The sequence below is a fragment of the Camelus ferus genome, chromosome X (assembly GCF_009834535.1).
Source record: "Camelus ferus isolate YT-003-E chromosome X, BCGSAC_Cfer_1.0, whole genome shotgun sequence".
Lineage (NCBI taxonomy): Eukaryota > Metazoa > Chordata > Mammalia > Artiodactyla > Camelidae > Camelus > Camelus ferus.
Genome location: NC_045732.1, coordinates 95,661,063 through 95,680,961, shown reverse-complemented (window position 1 = coordinate 95,680,961; position 19,899 = coordinate 95,661,063). Strand labels below are relative to the sequence as shown.

General features: G+C 36.0%; 1 protein-coding gene and 1 pseudogene across 8 annotated transcripts in view; one reads left to right on the top strand and one right to left on the bottom strand.

Moving 5' to 3' along the window:
• Positions 1 to 15,157: 15,157 nt before the first annotated feature.
• On the top strand, positions 15,158 to 18,526 carry LOC102510053 (annotated as a pseudogene).
• Positions 15,356 to 19,899, bottom strand: part of THOC2 (THO complex 2) — a 69,210-nt gene continuing 64,666 nt past the window's right edge. For 5 of the 8 annotated variants that reach the window (XM_032475763.1, XM_032475766.1, XM_032475770.1 and 2 more), the window contains exon 32: positions 17,957 to 18,275. The gene's annotated coding sequence lies outside the window, so the exon portion shown is untranslated. Of the gene's footprint in view, positions 16,198 to 17,956; positions 18,276 to 19,899 lie in introns of those variants that run through there. The other 3 variants (XM_032475764.1, XM_032475768.1, XM_032475767.1) reach the window with 2 other exon arrangements.

The following is a 19,899-nucleotide window of genomic DNA, read 5'->3' as shown; positions in this document are numbered from 1 at the left end:
GTAGTAAATTCAAAATGGCTTACAGACTTAAACATAAGACAAGACACTATAAACCTTTTAGAAGAAAACATTGGCAAAACATTCTCTGACATAAATCTCAGCAATGTTCTCCTAGGCCATCTACCCAGGCGACAGAAATAAAAATAAACCAATGGGACCGAATCAAACTTACAAGCTTTTGCATAGCAAAGGAAACCATAAACAAAACAAAATGACAACCTACAGAATGGGAGAAAATACTTGCAAATGATGTGACTAAAAAAGGCTTAATTTCAAGCATATATAAACAGCTCATACAACTTAATAACAAAAAGTAAAAAAACCCAATGCAAAAATGGGTAGAAGATCTAAACAAGCAATTCTCCAAGGAAGACATACAAATGGCCAATAGGCACATGAAAAAATGCTCAATATCACTAATTATCAGAAAAGTGCAAATCAAAACTACAATGAGGTATTACTTCACACTGGTCAGAATGATCATGATTAAAAAGTCCATGAATGATAAATGCTGGAGAGAGTGTCGAGAAAAGGGAACCCTCCTACACTGTTGGTGGGAATGTAGTTTGGTGCAGCCATTATGGAAAACAATATGGACATTCCTCAAAAAACTAAAAATAGACTTATATGATCCAGCAATCCCACTCCTGGGTATATATCCAGAGGGAACTCTAACTTAAAAAGATACATGCACCCCAATGTTCATAGCAGCACTATTTACAATAGTCAAGACATCGAAACAGCCTAAATGTCCATCTACAGATGACTGGATAAAGAAGTTGTGGGATATTTATACAATGGAATACTACTCAGGCATAAAAACCGACAACATAACGCCATTTGCAGCAACATGGATGTTCCTGGAGATCATCATTCTAAGTGAAGTAAGCCAGAAAGAGAAAGAAAAATACCATATGATATCACTTTTATGTGGAATCTAAAAAAAAAAAAAGGACAAACGAACTTATTTACAAAACAGAAACAGACTCACAAAATAGAAAACAAAGTTATAATTACTGGGGTGGGGAGAGGGTGGGAAGGGATAAATTGGGAGTTCAAGATTTGCAGATACACACTACTATATATAAAATAGATAAACAACAAGTTTATACTGTATAGCACAAGGAACTATATTCAATACCTTGTAGTAACTTATGGTGAAAAAATACGAAAACAAATATATGTGTGTATATGTATGACTGAAGCATTATGCTGTACATGAGAAATTGACACAACATTATAAACTGACTATACTTCAATAAAAAAAAAAATATATATATATACCAAAAAAAAGCTTTAGGGTGGTCATCACTGTTTAGTGTATATGCATGAATCCAGATGTGTACATATTGAAGTCTATTAAAACTATTTGATTTTGAAAATAAAAGCTATGTAGAGGATTGGTAACTGAGAAAGAAAAATGGTCTTTTATGTGGTTTGTTCTCAGTCATGAAGGTGTAAAATATTATTTACTTTCTACACATTGTACCCAGATGGCAAAAGTTTGTTTGTTTTTCTTACCCTACCCAAATACAGTCACTCAAAAGGGTCTGTTAACTTTCTTGTTTTCATGCTGTTAAAGAGTATAATTAAACAGAATAATAATGGCTTCCACAGTTACAAAGTGGTCAAAATTAGTAATCTTCTTTTTGTTACTTTCTCTTTTAGCTATTATAAAGTATTTTTCCATCATTAATAGCACAGACAAGATTGTGGCCATTTCCTTTTGGGGGCATCTGTGTTATTAACTGGAAACTCTTGCTGTTGCTCTTCTCTGAGATGGGCCACAAATACAGAGATTCAAAGTAATAAAATCATCAAGGCTTTTTATATCCAAATTACTGGCAGCACTTCCTAGATGACCACTAGGTAACACCAAAGGCCTGCTCCTCCACTTGGTAACCCATTGCAAAATATTCACAACAAAGAAGATGCTAGAAATAATTAGGTATGTTCAATATGCTTTAAATTTTTCAGCCGTTAAATTTTTTTTCTGCCCTTTTCTTTCTCCTCCCCTTCTGAGAGGTCAATTACACATTCGTTGGACTGCTTGATATTCTCCTATGTCTCTCTACATTTTTCTTCTTTTTTCTCTCTGTTCTTCAAAATGAGTTTCCACCTTCTATTTATTGTTGAGCCCATCTAGTAAATTTCTTTCAGTTACTGTATTTTTCAGCTCTAGAATTTTTATTTTTTTGTTGTAGTTTCCATATCTCTGTTGCAATGCTCTCACTCATTGAGAACACATTTTCCTTTAATTCTTCCAAAATTTTCCTTTAATTCTTTGAACGTATTTACGATAAATGTTTTGAAGTCCTTGTCTGCTAAATCTGATATTTGGGCCCATTCAGAGTCAGTTTCTATTGACTGCTTTTTCCCCTATGCCTGGGTCTAACTTTTCTGTTTTTTTCAATGGCTAGCATTTTGGGTTGAAAATTAGACATTATAGAAAATATGTTGCACTGACTCTAGATTCTGATATGTTCTTAGGATTACTGACTTTTTATTCTAGTAGAGTGTTAACTTACCTGAACTGAAACTGCAAACTTTGTGTCCCTGTGGTATGCAGCAACTGATACATCTGCTTTATTCTTGTGGCTGTCCACTTAGATTTTTAGCCTGGCCCCCTGTGGAGTCTCCCGTGTGCCGGTGTAATTTGACACAGCTAAGATTTTGGACAGAGATGAGGCTCAGCCTTTCTGTGGTTTCCTTGACTCCAAGGTTTCACACCTAATTACCAGCTGTCCTGCTGGTCTTGAGCTCTGTATACTGGCATTTCAACTTTACCATTCATATTTTAGCCATTGTATTCTTCATGATAGACAGTAGCATAATCAAGCTCATATGCACTGTCAAAAATGTGACCTTTTTGGGACCAACAGCTTTATTGAAATATAATTCACATATCACATAATTCACATATATAAATTGTACTGTTCAATGATTTTTAGTATACATACAAAGTTCTACAATCATTACCATAATCAATTTTAGAATATTTCATCATCCCAAGAAGAAACCCCTATACCATTTATCTATAATTGCCTTACCCTCTAAGGCAACCACTAATCCACTTTTAATATCTTTACATTTGCCTATTCTGGATATTTTGTATAAACTGAATCTTATAGTATGTGGTCTTTCAAGACTAGATTCTTTCATTTAGCATATTGTAGCTTCATTCCTTTTTATGGCCAAATAATTTTCCATAGTATGGATATACCACATTTGGTTCATTCATTCATAAATTGATGATGATCAACTCTACTTTTCAAATATTATGAATGATTCTGCCATGAACATTTGTACAGGTTTTTGAGTGAGGAATGTTTTCATTTCTCCTGGGTGTATATCTAAGAGTAGAATTGGTATGTCAAATAGTAACTCTATGTTTAGCTATTTGAAGAACAGCCAGACTCTTTTCCAAAGTGGCTATACCATTTAACATTCTCACCAGCAGTATACGAGGATTCTCATTTCTCAAAATTCTGGTTATCGTTTGTTATTGCCTGCCTTTTTTTTAATCATAGCCATCGTGCTAGGTGTGAAGTGGCATCTCATTGTGGTTTTGATTTGCATTTCCCTGATAGTTAATGATGTTTTGTGTGCTTATTGGCCATTTCTCTATTTTCTTTGGAGAAATAATTTCAGATCATTTGCCTATTTTTTAGTTGGATTATGTCTTTTTTTAATTACTGAACTGTAAGATTTCTTTAGGTAGTTCAGATACAAATCCATTATCAGATATATGATTCACAAATATTTTCTTCCATTCTATGAGTTGTCTTTTCTTTTTTTTTGATAGTATCCTTTGGAAGTACAAAAGTTTTTACTTTTGATAAAGTCCAGTTTATCTATTTTTTTTCCTTTTTTGCTAATGCATGTGGTATCATATCTAAGAAACCACTGACAAATCCAAGTTCACAAAGATTTATTTCTATGTTTTCTTCTAAGAGTTTTATACTTTTATCTGTTACATTTAGGTCTTTGATCCATTTCAAATCAATTGTTGTATACTGGGTGAGGCAGGGGTCCAACTTCATTTTTTGCATGTTGATATTCAGTTGTCCCAGCACCATCTGTTGAAGAGACTATTTTTTCCTCGTTGAATTGTTTTGATATTCTTGTTGAAAATCAACTGACTATGAATGTGAGGGTTTATTTCTGGATCCTCAATTCCATTCCATTTATCTATATGTTTATCCTTATGCCAGTGCCTCATTGTCTTGATTATTTTTGCACCATAGACAGTTTTGAATCAGAATGTGTGAGGTCTCCAACTTTGTTGTTCTTTTTCAACATTGTTTTAGCTATCCTGGCTTCCTTGAACTTCCATATGAATTTTAGGACCACTTTGTCAATTTCTACAAAGAAGCCAACTGGAATTCTAGTAAGGATTGGGGTGAATCTATAGATTAATTTGGAAAGTACTGCTGTCTTAATGACAGTAAGTCTTCCACTCCATGAATATAGGACGTTTTTCTATTTATTTATACCTCGTTTAATTTCTTTCAATAATGTTTTATATTCTGAAGAATATAAAGCTTGCATTTCTTTTGTTAACTTTATCCCTGCATATTTTAATCTTTTTGATGCTATTATAAGTGGAATTGTTTTCCTAATTTCATTTTCAGTTTGTTCATTGTTGTTGTATGGAAATACAATTGATTTTCCCATATGAATTCTGAATCCTCCAACTTTGCTGAACTCGTTTAGCAGTTTTAATAGCTTTTAGTGGATTCCTTAGAATTTTCTATATACTAAATCATGTCATCTGCAAACAGGTATAGTTTTACTCCTTCCTTTACACTTTTAAATGCCTTTAATTTCATTGGCTTGTCTATTTGCCCTGGCTAGAACTCCAATAAAATGTTGACTAGAAGAGTAAGAGTAAACATTCTTGTCTTGTTCCTCACCTTAGAGGCAAAGCTCAGTGGCTTATAACCTTCATTTTTTGTTCATATTACATGTAAGCCATGGGCCGACGGAGGGTCTGTTGGCAACCATGCTTGATTCTTTTTAGCTTTACTCCGTAGACATAGATGTCTTCTCATTTTGGGGCCCAGCCTGAGGCTTTACCTGGACTATACTATTCTCTTGGCAGAGGGTAAAAACAAGAGGCTTTGTTAAACCAAATAATCACCTTAAACCTCTACTTGGATGTGGCATATGTCATATCCACTCACACTCTATTGTCAAAGCATGTCAGTCAAACTCAAAGTCAAATCTGTACTCCTTCTACAAGAGGCATGGCAAGTCATCTGGCAATGGGTAAGGATATATAATCTTCTTACAGGAAAGGTGGGGGGTAAATAACTGTGAACAATAATATCATCTACCCTATTGACTCTATGTCTAATGTCCATTACCTCTAAGAATTACAGAAAATGATTAACTAAGCAATATGTTCAATTACTATCTTGACACAAAAATACAATGTGGTCAGCTAGTTTTTGTGAGCAAGACCATTCTTTAGAAATTGTGCAAGGTCACAGAAGATTATATAGGCAAAGTTATCTAAAACTTCAAAATAAGGAAAAATGATGATTATATGACTTTCCAAGTACCATGGCAGCATATTTTCTTATAAGCCTTTCAGTCACCTGATTCAAAGTCTGTAACTTTACCTATCCACAACTGATTAGAGTCCAGAGAATTTCAGTCTTGTAAAGTTAGAAGTTAATTTGCAGAAAACTACTAAGAAGTGATTCACTTTTTGGAGGGTGCTTGATTCAGTGAATAACCTCAAATTTTTCAGTTTATAGTACTATAAACCATTAACCAATTTTGAATCTAATGTAGTCATTTTATTTTGGCATTCTTTTCCCAACTGGCTAGATAAATCCCTGTTTTTCAAATGTTCTCTGAACAAGCATTTTTGTCTATCTGCTGATTCCTTCATTACTTGTCTGGAATAAAACACTGCTGTGTGCTAACTAACAGATTACTTTGTCTAAGACTTGTGCTTTTATAGAAATCACCTACTCCAAGCAATTTCCCCTGAACCCTTCTCCCTCCAACCTCTCACCTATCACCTGTGCTCTCACGGCACCTGTACTTTTCCTGTCAAAGCACTATTCACATTGCATAGGAATTGCCTATTGATTTATCTTCCTCCCTTATCAGACTGCAAGCACCTTGGCATAGATCTTGCCTTGCTTGGATCCCCAGGACCAAGAACAGTGTCTCCCACATCCTACATAGTCAATCAACATTTATGGAATGAATGTTGCTCTGTGATTGCAGCAAGTTGATGACAAATAATTAAAATAAATGAATGAAGCAAGAAAATTTGGTCTTTAGAATTCAGGGGGAGATATCACAATAGCCATAATAGCCATGGAAGAAAATTAAGGTGAGAAAACATAGCTCATCTTCACTTTCAGAAAGGCTAATATGCAAAATTCAAGTTTAGGGTACAAAGTACACATCCATTTTCCTAATGCTTCTTTGTTTCATTAAATAATTCACTAGTGTTTCTTGAAACAATAGGATCTCCTCCTGTGTTTAAGTGCCTCTTAATAACTATCTGACTGGGTTTGTTTTAGAATCTGTTGACAAATGAAGATCAGAAGTGAAAATATAAATCAATGGGAAAACTATTTGATTTATGCAAGTGTGTGCTCTAAAGCACTTTACAGGAACAGATTTATTGTGTAAAGTGAAGCAGGAGTACCCAGGAGTGCCTGGATAATGAACAAGTTTAGCTTACAGGCCAACAGCTCTCTATCTCTAAAGGCCTTAGGATAAATTAAAAAAGAGGGGGTGGGAGAAGTGAATGATGTTTCTATGCTTCATTTTAACACCTTTAATACTTGCCATCTTACTTCACTTTCTCCCTGATGAAACCCTTCCTCCCTCTCTAAAACAAAAAGGACATATTGTTAATAATGCTAACATTTAACTAAGCCACATGAATCAGAATTTTAATGGAAATGCATCACTTTAACTTTAGCATGTGTCTCAGTTAAGCCATTGAGTGTGTTCTCCAAATGTGGACGTTTTGTTAACTAAACAGTGGTGTTAAAATGTCCTAAGGAGGCTTTCTGACTAAACATTAAAGCAAATCACTTATTTCATACCTCAGCAACTTAATGCTTTGCCAAGGCAGAGAATGCATGTTGGACATATATTTCTTACTTTGAAAAAGAGTTTAAGCTCTATTTAGACTAGTAGGCACTCAGAATTTCCCTGGACATATCCCGCAGGGAACAGTGAGATGTGGCTCCTGAAACATGCCTAATGATTTCATCTTTCAACATACTAGCTCTAAAGAGATTGGGAGTAAGACTGCCTGAAAGGTCCCCCTGGCTGATATCTTCTATTACCCATAATGTTCTTTCTTTAAAGGTTAGCCCATTCTTGTTCCTAGGATGTTACACATCTACATTTTGTGTCTGCCAACAGAATTGAACAATTAAAGAGTCCCTGTGAAATTGTGCCATGTAAATTGCCTCAATGAGTGTTATTTTAATTACAAAGAGAAGAAGATGTGTTTGGAAAATTTTGAACTCCAATGGTTTTTTAAAAGTTGCTCTAAACTAATATCCTTCCCAAAATAATGGCCACCTCCACCAAAGTAAAAATAACCAGAAAGCAAATTTTCTTTAGCTATCTCATCTTCTGTCAAAAATAATTATATCAGCCTTGAAAAGAAAAACCTTCTCTGCTATTTGTCAAGAGTTATAGAAAAGGAGTAGCACCCATTGTTATATATATTATGTAATATTGGGTTGTGCTCCAAAATTTATTTGTAAGTCAGCTGTTTGAAACTCAGAACATATTTTACCATAAGAACAAAGGGTAGTTAGGGTCCCAGACCAGCTCACAAAAGCCTACAGATTGTAAATCCACCTCAACCATGGAGCTACTGCTATCAGTCGAAGGAGAGAAGAGAGGAAGGATCTCCTTTTCCCTTCCTGTTGCAGAGCAATTTAAAGAAAACTTTCCCAAAAGGCCAAGTTTCTGTATAGTACCCTCTGTTCTCTTAGTAACCGTCTCCCAATGTCTTTAACCTCTCTTAAACACCTCAAGGCTAACACAAGCTGTAGTTTCACATTTGTTGAGGGAGAGGACAGCAGGCTGAGCAACAGGTATTAGGGACTCAGCCATGATGTCTTGTATATGAGATATGGATACCAACTCTAGACTAACTGGGATACAGAGAAAGGACTCTATTCATGGATCTGGGGCACATAGGTGGGGTTAGCCATAAAGGGGCAAGAGAAAACTCGTGTTACCAAAACCTTCACTTAGGATTGAAGCAGAACCAGCAGTAAAGCTAATGTCTGAGCTGCTGAAACACTTGTCCAGCACTTTTCATACCCCTCTAGCCCAAGGATAGGATTGGGCCCAGAGGACCTTAATGGTCCAAGTGAGATGAACTGAAGAACAATGAAGGCAGGGAGTCAAGCAGGTGATAATGATCTGTTGATCTGACTTAGAAGTTTTTATTCATTTGGAGGAAATTACAAATAAGTGAAATATTTATTTTGTACCCACACTGTGCCATGCACTATGTTAGGGGCTGGTATTAAATAGACCCTACACTCATGGAGCTTATATTCTAGATCAGTGATGAAGAGTTCACAGGAACAAAACAAATCCTCAATGAAGAGGCAAAAGAGGGAAAAGCACAATTGCTCCAAACCCTCTACCACTTAGACCTCCAAACCAGCTACCTTATGTTTTGCAGGTGAGTGAAATGTAAAGTATGACCAAGTCAATTATTTCAAGAGTCAAACAGTTAAATATCAACTGTGACATATTCTCACAATGAAACTGGAGGAAGCAAGCAAATACAAAACCCAGAAGCTTAACTTGACAAATCAGCCCAAGGTAAAACCACCAAGTGGGTCGGGTCCTTTTCGGCAAATTGCCCATCTCTCCTTTCAGCTTCAAGTAGCTATCCGAGCTGCCCATTGTGGCATTCTCCCAAGATCAGGCCATGTCCCTTTCTCTGATTTTCCCTAGGTAAAACTTCTCAGTGCTTTCCTAGCAAATATGGGAGCATGAAGCTGTATCACCAGAAATCATTTGTGCTTCAGTGCTAGTGAATTGATTGCCTTCTCCCGTAATGCCTTAGCTTAATGAATATGCACATCTCCAGAAGTGCTTGTAAGGTGCTTAACTATGATTATTTCACACACCACAGCTACCCAGTAGGGAAGATATTTTGGAACCAGGGCCTTTCAGTGTCCACTTAAACTACACCTATAGACCACTACCTCCCTCACCTATATATGAACATAACAGGTCTAGAACCAAAAATCTCTGGAAAGTTGATACCCCAAGGAGTTCTCCATCCTCTGATTTAAAAAAACAAACATTTATAGAGCTGTCTATAAATATGGCCAGCCGCCATTGTATAAATATCTCATTTAATCCTTGGGACTACATTATGAAATGATTGTCATGATTAGCCTCACTTTACGAATGAGGAAAAAGAGACAGAACCCATCTAAAAGAAGGCAGGAAAAAAGGGAAAAAGGAAGAGACAACAGGACAAATAGAAAAAAAATAGCAAGATGTCAGATTTAAACTTAACCACTCAATAATTGCATTAAATGTATTGTCTAAACACCCCCAATTAAAAGGCAGAGATTGTCAAATTGGATTAAAATGCAGGAAAACTCATTTTCAATATAAAGGAAAAAGTTGAAAAAACATACTATGCAAATATAATCAAAAGAAAGCTTGAGAAACTATGTTAATAGTAAACTAGATTTTAGAATGAGCAATATTACCAAGGGTAAAGAAAAATATTTCCTTTTGATAAAGGGGTCAATTCACCAAGAATATATAATCCTAAATGTGCAGGCATCTAATCACAAAGCTTCAAAATACATGAAGCAAAAACTGACACAACTAAAAGAAGAAATAGAACAAATCCACAATTATATTTGTAAATTTTTAAACACCTCTCTCAGTAATTGGCAGACCAAGCAGAGAGAAAATCAGCAAGGATACAGAAGATCTGGAACACCACCAACAAACTTGACCTAATTGGCTTTTATGGAACACTGCATCCAACAAAAACAGAATACACATTCTTTTCAAGTGCACATGGAATATTCGCCATGGTAGACCAGCTGCTGTGCCATAAAACAAGTTTCAGTAAATTTAAGAGGATTTAAATAATTCAAAGTAAGTTCTTTGACCACAACAGAACAAAACTGGATTATCACTAACAGAAGGATATCTGGAAAATCTGCAAATATTTGGAAACTAAGCAACATACTTCTAAACACATGGGTCAAAGAATAAATCACAAGGGAAGTTGGAAAATATTTTGAGCTGAGTGGAAATGAAAACACCACAAGTTAAATATGAAAACAAATATATGTATGTATATACATGACTGGGACACTATGCTGTACACCAGAAATTGACACAGTGTAATTGACTGTACTTCAATAAAATAAAATAAAGAAAAAGAAAACACCACACACGTTAAATTTGTGAGATGCAGCTAGAGCAGTGGTTAGAGAAACTTACAGCATTGAATTATTAAATATTTATGCAGCCTCCCACTCACCAACATAAGGATATTCATGCAAAGAAAAGTAAGGAATGAAGGACAAAACCCAGCCCTGAATGCAACTCCAATCATAGAAAAGTGAACCACTGCAGGTAAGAATTAAAGGAGAAGGTATAAGTGGTATCAAAACTAGTTCCGAACCCCAAACTACTTACCTTGGTAGTAGATGCTTCGTGCTAATTCAGGTCTAGGCTAACAGGAGGTTAGGTGCGGGAAGGTCAGTGAAGGCAGGCTGGAGAAGGCGGGGGGTCAGAGTGAACCAGAGCAGCACGTTGCTGGCAGAGTTGATGAACTCTGATCCCAAGACAGAGGCTTGATTTTAAAATGTTTCTTGCTAAGGATGGTTTTTCCCTGGGGCCTAATATGCTTATCCCCTTATAAATAAGAAGCCTCTGGATGGGTTCTGTCCCTAACTGGGATAAGAATAGAGATGGCAGGATTGCAGGCTGATTAAACTCTGTTAATTCCCAAATATGGTCCTTACATTAGAATCACCCGAGGAACTGTTTTTAAAACTTCTCCAGGCCTGCACCCCCGGAGAATCTGACTCAGTATATCTGGAGTGAAGGGCCTAATACGTTCAGTTAATTCTGATTCTGACGATTCCTAGTTTGCATACTGGTATAAGTATTAACAGTAAAAATAATTGCTAACAATTACTGAGTACCTGCCATGTGCTAGGTCCTATTTACACACTTTACATATGTTGTTAGATTTAATTCATGAACAAAAGGGCATTGTGAAGACCAGGTGAGGAAGTACAAGTGGAGCTTATCTACACTCAGGAAACAAAGAAAATCATCTTGACATAGAGGCAATAACTTTTCCATGACCTGTAAAGACATGAAAAATGTGATTAACACTGACTAAGGCAATAAAAAGATTGGTGATATCAGGCTTAGTCATGAAAAAAGACCAAAAAAGGATAAAGTTTAGAGGCAGCGTGGACCCATATACAAAGAGGTATGATCCAAACTTGGGCCAGTACAAAAACAGATTGACTTCAAGGATTCTGTACTATACCAGAATTCCTCATCTGTTCAACATTCTGCCTCCTCCAGTGCCAACTCAGGGTTAAACCAGATCCAAAAAGACCTACACCTTCTAGGTTCGAGTAGAAATAGAATGGCTTCCTGCATATCTAAATCCTTCATGAAGTCTTCCCAGATCACCTTGGTGAGAACAAGTCTTCCCAAATCACAGTCTGAGGTCATTCTTACCCTCAGTACTCACCATCATCTTAAAGTGTAACTGCCCCCCGATGGCATGTGGTATGAATACCTTACTCATTTTATGTTTCATTTCCTGCTTGCATCTTGTAAGCATGATCTTTTGTCTGTATTATTGACGTCTTGGATCAATTATCCTGGAAAGCACAAAAGGTGCCTGCATAACAGTACCTAGCAGTGGTATATCTAATTATCATTCATATTCTTTGATAATGATATATATAACCCTAGGAGATAAGTACCACCACATACTGCATTGAAATAAGGATCGTGAAAGCCTTGAATATAGTACAATAATATCATAACATCATTCAGGTTAAAATTTTGTGAGGGTGGGGTAACAGCTCTTTAACAGTCTGATACTCAAATCCAAGGACATCTAGCAGTCATCTGACAAAAACCAGAGGTCACCTAAGCTAGAGCTTAAGTACCAGGTCATTTTCTAGCTCCTATTGTTGAAAGGAAAGCAATTTCTGAAATGCAATACTGCATTTTGCAAGTTTAAGTGCCCTGTGCTCAATCAAAATCTCCTTTCCTTCTTCTCCATTAACACCTCCATTTAACAACACATCAAAGGAATTAAGCTTTGTCAGCCTGGCCTATGTAGAAATGGTCATTACAGCTTAAAACAGAACCCAAGTGTCAGAAACAAAAAGCAGTTCTTCTTACATAAATGTATATCTTCTCAGGTTGCCACACTTCCTTTGGTCACTATTTCCAATATTCCTCCTATTGTTATTGTTATTTATATCAATTTGCATTTATAAATACAACAAAAACTGTATTCAATCAGCATGAATTAGCATATTTTAAAGAGCTCCTCCTTTTATTCTCAACTCTAGACCCAATAAAATCTTTGGCCCTGACAGTATCTCTAGAAATGTTATTTAAAATTTCAATTAAAAACTTAAACATTTAAACCTGCTTCTTATAAGTGATAAGATAGAATGCTAAATGTCTGTAATATTATAAGCTTCATTCTACCTAAGAGGTAGCCTTTAGAGATCAGTGCCCATAAAAGTGGAAAAAAAAAAAAATCAAACATCAGGCATAGTTTTTAATGAGATCTTATGTTACTTGGATCACAGGAACCAAACAATGGTTGCATGAGTTTTCTGATCTTTACAAACATGCTTATAAAAAGTAAGGCCATCATAAATCCCAGTTTAGGAACTCGGTCCCAATATTTAAAAATGTTTTCCTGGATTGAACCAAATCATGAGACCTGGGTGCCTGGACCACATATTTTGGTGTCATTTAGAAATATCTCTAACTTGAACGACCTGAGGTGTTGGCCATCAGCTAATCTTCAGGGCCATTACAAGATATATCCCTCTGTTTTATTTACTGAAAAGACAGGGCTACTTCTTCATGAGAACGCTAAGAAGTTTCTTTAGGATTCACTGCCAGAAAATGTTATTCTCCACCATGACTGGCTTTTTCTTTGATGGACACTGCAATTTCCAATAACTGACCACATTACCTTCTCTGTGTGGCCAGCCAGGTTTTTCAGAACCAATTCATGACCCAGGTGTACACAACATTTTGGGGGTAGTGACCTCATTTGGGGTACTAGTTTCACCCAGAAATCAAATTTTCTCATTTTCTTTTAAAAATACTGTAATTTTTTCATAAATCTGTTTTGAACATGGTAGGGTAGAAATAAAACAATTATATAATTGTTGGGAAAAAAGTAAGCCTACTAGGATTTCCACCCATACTTGGCTAAAGTGCTTTCTTGAAATAGAAAACGGCCCTATACCATAGACCAGTGACTTTCCAACACTAAATTGCAAATTACTTGTAGGTAATTTGACAAGCCAGAGCAAGATGCTTTAACTTTTTTTTGCCCCTACCATTTAAGACAAGACAGATGAACAACAGTCTTCCAACTTATCACCAGCTTGAAAGAGACAGGTTCAGGATTAATTATAAAGGTTTTGGAGTTCTTTAGAACAAGGCCCAGAAAAACAAACTTGTCACCTTAGATTCATCTTTTAGAGAATCATGTGAAAGCTACAGACCCAAGAAAATGCACATCACAAACTTGCATTCAATTTCTGGGGGTTCCATTGAAATCCCTCAAGTCCATTTATGAGCCTAAGGAACTCCTTTCTAGAAAAATGGCAAGCTTAGACACCAACCACTACAGCTCAGACCCTAGGTCCTGAGAAATCCTGCGTATTATATGATTTTCATGTAAAAGGTTCATGGACAGATAGTGGATTAGGGCTCCTGCTCACATTAGCTAGTAAAATATTCATACTGTGGTAACCATCTCAAAATATCCTGCTTTGCACATCTTCACTCCACATTTTCACCCCATAAGGAGTAAGTCTCACCTCACCCAACCTCCTACCTGGGTTTATCTTCCCTCAGAGGACCTACCTCTACCTAACATTAAATACTTGCCACTTGCCTCCATCAACTAGAGTGGAAGTTCCATGACAGCAGAAACTTTGTCATGCTCAAGGCTGTACCTCTGGTGCACAAGAGGCACTCAAATATTTTTTGAATAAATCTTCTATAGTCTCTATAGCAAGTTTTTGTAAATAAAATTTTACTGAAATTTGGTCATGCTCATTCATTCACATATCACCTATGGCTGCTTTCACATTATAATGGTAGAACTGAGGAGTTCCAACAGGGTCCATATAAATCTGCAAAATCTCAACTATTTACTACCTGACTCTATAGAAAAAGTTTGCTGACCCTCAACAGCACTCATTTGGCCTTTATTTCTCAAGCTAGGCTAGAAGCACCCTAGGTACAGGAATTAGGTCTTAATAATCCTTTACATACAGAACAAAGATACTTAAAAATAGCTATTGCTACACAAACACAGATTTCCTTTCAACATAAATTATTTCTGTACAGTTAAATTCAAAGTTAATTTTTCCATCCTCAATGCATTTCTAGCAAGGCCAAAAGCAAAAGGTTACCTGTGTTCAGTAACTTGGGGGACAGAGAGAATAGATACCTATGCTAAGTACTAGCAACTTTTCACAACTATGTAATCTTTAAAATGTGAGTGCAACATAACTGGAAAGCTCTTCCCTGAAATGTTTCAAACAAATGATTTTGAGGTGAACCTTGTTTTCTCAATGTCAAAATCATTCTAACAATGTATCACTTCTTTGTATGCCAGGCACACTGTGGGTGCTCAAGTCACTGAATGGATCAGTCTCCCACAAATAATCACTGTGCTCATCAATTTTTGCAAATTTAATTACCTGAAAGAATGCATCAAGATTTATTATCTCTTTACCAATTCTAAAATATGCTCAGCATTTATCAATTCTTTTTAAAATCACAGCCTTTATTTTCATTCTCTAAAAAAATTTAATTGGCATAAGTATCATTGGTTCCAAGGAACTGACAAGAGTAAATGGATAATTCTAGGCATGATTTCAGCCCACTGTTCACACCAGGTACAGAGGTAAGTAAATAGGATTTTTTCATATTATTGGATGTCATTTGGAAACATTACAGTCCATGGACTAAGACAGAAATGAGAAGGACTAGGAACCTTACTGAATTATCTTTGCTAAGTTATTTTGAATAAGCAACAATATACACAATGATATACAATGATTTGAGAAAACTATCGTTTATTTAGAAAAAAGGTTACACTGTAGAATTCAGTAGATAAAAAAATTTTCTTTTAAAAATGTCACTGTGAACCTTTCCAGATGAAAGTTCAGCAATACAAAGCTCCTGCAGCTGTAGAATTAAAACACAATTAACTTTTTGTTTCCCCCCCGCCCCCTCAGATTTTTCTAACATAATTACAAGAAAAAATGGCAAGGGACAAGTGAGTGCTGGTACCTTTTTCTTTTTTAAACAGGTTTTAATGTCATACACATACTATATAAAATGATTCCTAAGCATTGCATAAGACACTTCTCCCACTTTGTTTTTACTGACTAATACTAAAAACAGGCCAAATAATGAATTAAAACTGTTGTAAAATGAGGTAAATTCAAAATGGTTCAATAATTGTTTATTTTGTTTCAAACAATAAAAAGGAAGCATTTCCAATTCAAAAACAAAAACAAACAAACAAACAAAAAAAAACCCCGAACCAAATACTAAACCCAGGCAATATTTAGTTAACCTAAAGTGAAATTCTGTACATATGTAACCTTATTTGCTTGTTGGAAACTGTATGCAGCACATTGTGCTAAAAATATGGAACAGTTAACACTTTCAGCCATTTACTGAAAATAAACATGTAGAAACTAAGCAACAAGTTAAATACAGTAATGCACAACCTAACAATTTTAAGTGTTCGGCATGGAGCAAAAAAGCAGATTAACTGAATAATTTAAGGAGATGCAAATGGGCCCTCTTCATTCATAATTCTTGGCAATCTACTCAGGAAAATAAATTTCTGGTCACAGCTGAACAATTTCATTCCAATCTCACCTGAAAGAAACAGAGTGATTATATTGACAGATAAGAAAGTAAGGAAGAAAAGAAGGAAGTGTGGTGGGGGGATGGAAGGGGGAAGGAGGGACTAATGAAAGGAGGAAGGAGAGAGGGAAGGAAGTAGGGAACAATGAAGGAGAGAAAGAAAGAAGGAAGGAAGGAAGGAAGGAAGACTTAAGAAAGAAAGAAAAATCAATGAGTTGTCAATAACAAAGGCTTGAATTAAGTTCCTAGATAAAGATGAAATATTTGTGTACTTCTTATTACCCACTCTTAGAAACCATTAATGATAGGCACACTATGATGATTTAAAAAAAAAAAACAAACCACTGAACATTTTGTCTGTGAGGGAGAGAGGGGTGAAGAGGGTAAGGGAGGGAGTGGAGGGAGGAAAAAAATGAAACAGAAACAAGTAAAACATTCCACAGGGACAAGCAATAGCTTGTCAAAAGTAAACAGAACACATAGCAATGAAAAGGAACCAATTTTACATGATCAACAAAAAAGAGAAAAATGACATCACATTTTTCACAAGGACATGATTTTAATAGTAACTTATATTAAGATGCAATGTCTGCTAAATTATAAAAATTGCTTTAAAAATATATTGACTTAATTATACTCATTTCCTTTATGTATTGACATTTTTTCAAATACTGCATATTGAAATAAATTCAAAACATGATCATTACAACATGTGGCAAATAACTTCATATCTGCCTAACATTGTTCTCAAATTTTAAAGTTATGCTTAACGCATTAAACTTTATTGATGAAAATACTACATTCACATATTTCATAAAACCAGAGCTAAAAGGGCCTTCGAAAATAATCACACTTGCATGATATGCTGACAAATAATTTACATATTGTTTCTATACAGCATTCTGTTCACACCATGTATCATCTTGACATTACCAATTATAATTATAGATACACTAATGTTGAACTTACAATTTTAATACTTAAAAATCATTGTTCCTGTTCATCACTGATGAATGGATAAACAAAATGTGGTACACATTCATACAATGGAATATTATTCAGTTCTAAAAAGAAATGAAGTTCTGGTACAGGTTACAACATGGATGAACCTTGAAAACATGATGCTAAATGAAAGAAGCCAGACACAAAAGGCTACATATTGCATGATTTCATTCTTACGAAATGTCCAAAATAGGCAAATTCATAGAGACAGAAAATATATCAGTTATTTCCAGGGGCTAGGGGAAGGAGAGAATCGGGAGTGACTGCTAACAGGCGTGGGGCCTCTTTGTGGGGTGATGGAAATATTCTGGAATTAGTGGTGATGGTACAACACGGTGAGTATACTTTAAAAAAACCAAAAAACAAAACAGAAAAAAATGGCAAATTTTACATTATGTGAGTTTTACCTCAACTTTTTTAACTGCAAAAAAGGTCAATGTTTCAGTAAAGAGTACCATGATATCAGTATGGCCATAACTAGAATAAGAAATGGGTTCTCAATCATGAAGATGTCACAATTACCGGGCAAGGGAAATTCTGATGGTGTATTTAAGGACACGTTAAAGGATAAAACTGCTATTGCTGTTAAAACATGTGAAGATGATCTTTCCCAGGAACTGAAATTAAAAATTTTACAAGATGCCAAAATCCTCAAGCAATATAATAATCCCAATATTGTCAAACTTATAAGAGTTCGCACACAAATACAGCCTATCTACATAATTAAGGAACTGTTTCCAGGAGTTGATTTCCTCTCCTTTCTGAGAAAGAAGGATGAACTGAAACAGTTAGTAAAATTTTCATTAGATGCTGCTTCTGGATGGTGAATCTTGAGTAAAAATTGTATACACAGGGACCTTGCTGCAAGAAACTGCCTGGAGGTGAAAATAATGTTCTGAAAATCAGTGACTTTGGAATGTCTCGTCAAGAGGATGGTGATGTGTATTCATCTTCTGATTTAAAGCAGATTCCCATTATATGGACAGCACCAGAAGCTCTTAATTATGGGAGATACCGTTCTGAGAGTGACGCATGGAGCTTTGGCATCCTCCTCTGGGAGACCTTCAGCTTAGGGGTCTGTCCATACCCTGGAATGACAAATCAGCAAGCACAAGAGCAAATGGAAAGAAGATACTGGACGTCAGTCTCTCAGCAGTGTCCAGAACGTATTTATAAAATAACGCTGAAGTTCTGGGATTACAAACTTGAAAACTGCCCTGAATTCAGTGAACTTCATAAAGAACTGCCATCAAGAAGAAAGTCACATAGTGATGAAACAGTGCCAAACTCAGACTTCAGGATTCTGTCTTCCAGCAGAGTAGTATTTTCTTCTCATTAACAATAAGTTTATACCACATTACCTGAAATATTCTTCTAAGGTTATTTTTTTATGAACTATTTTTTTTCAATATGTGCAACTTTAACCATTGTAAATAAGAAAGCACAGGCTCTAAGTGCAAGAGATCCCACAGATCTACCTTTTTCACACCTAGGACTGTTGACGTTTCTGAAAGGGTTTCTACTTCAGGTTCAGTTCAGAGCTGGCTATCCTCCATTCTAGACATCTCTACTTTCTTGGTGCTGTAAAACTCCATTGGTAATACCAAGTTTGCAGGACAAACTCCAACAAAAGATGGCCTTCCACTATGCTAAGACAAGATTACATGTGTCAACATCACTTTCTATTGTGAACTATCTAGACATCCTCGGGTTTTCTTCTTTTTTTTTTCCTTTTTGCCAGAAATAGGCCCTGTTGTATTAGTAAGGTTGTCATTTTCCTATGTTCCACCATGCCCTCCTCCTTTGTCAGGGCACCATAAAACTAATGCATGAAATGCCCTCAAAGAGCACCCTGTCTGAGTTGAGGCAGCTGATTTTAAATGATGTTGCTTCATAGAGAGCTGTGACAGGAATAAGCAAGTTTGAAAGGTAAGGTGATCTGGAGAAAAGGGCAGCTAAACTGGTGATCAAAGTACAGAAGAAAGGCAAAGAGAAAATCAGCCTTATTATCAGAGGTATGCCTTTATACATACACACACACACACACAAATTTTGTGATCAAATTCATGAAAAAGGTCCTAAGAAATATTTCAATAGTTCATAGATTCCTCATAAAAGAGCCCTCTGGATGGCAACAGAATTTATTTTGAGAAACTATAAAATAAAGCCCACTGAATTATAATTATTCTTGGTTAATTCTAGTAGGTACACACACACACACACACACACACACACCCCTCAAGCAGAAAGGCACAAACAGATGAAGTTGACACTTAAAAAGTCCAATGAACATTTACAAGGAAGAAGGAAGTCACAGGAGAAAGACATAGGAACACCTACCCTAATTCCACTTGACTCCTTCACTTACCTTTATACAGCTGCACAGGAATCCTTATCATAACAAACACACTTACTGAGGTGATCCATGTAGATAAAAATGGAACAGAGTTAAAACTAGGATTCTGCTGAACTGACTCTTAGCACATCCAGGGGTGCCTCTCAGGATAAATGTGTAGGGAATAGTCATACTCAGGGGTACATGTGGCATGGGAGCCTTTTGGAAGTGCTCGTGCCTATGTCCAGATGAAGAACAGCACAGCACCTGAGTGAATATTTGGTCTGCCTTAAGTGGAAGAAAGGCAGTAGAAAATTCCTCCTGTTCTCTCCAACTGGTGCTTGTGAATATCAACGCACAGAACGCATACCTCATGC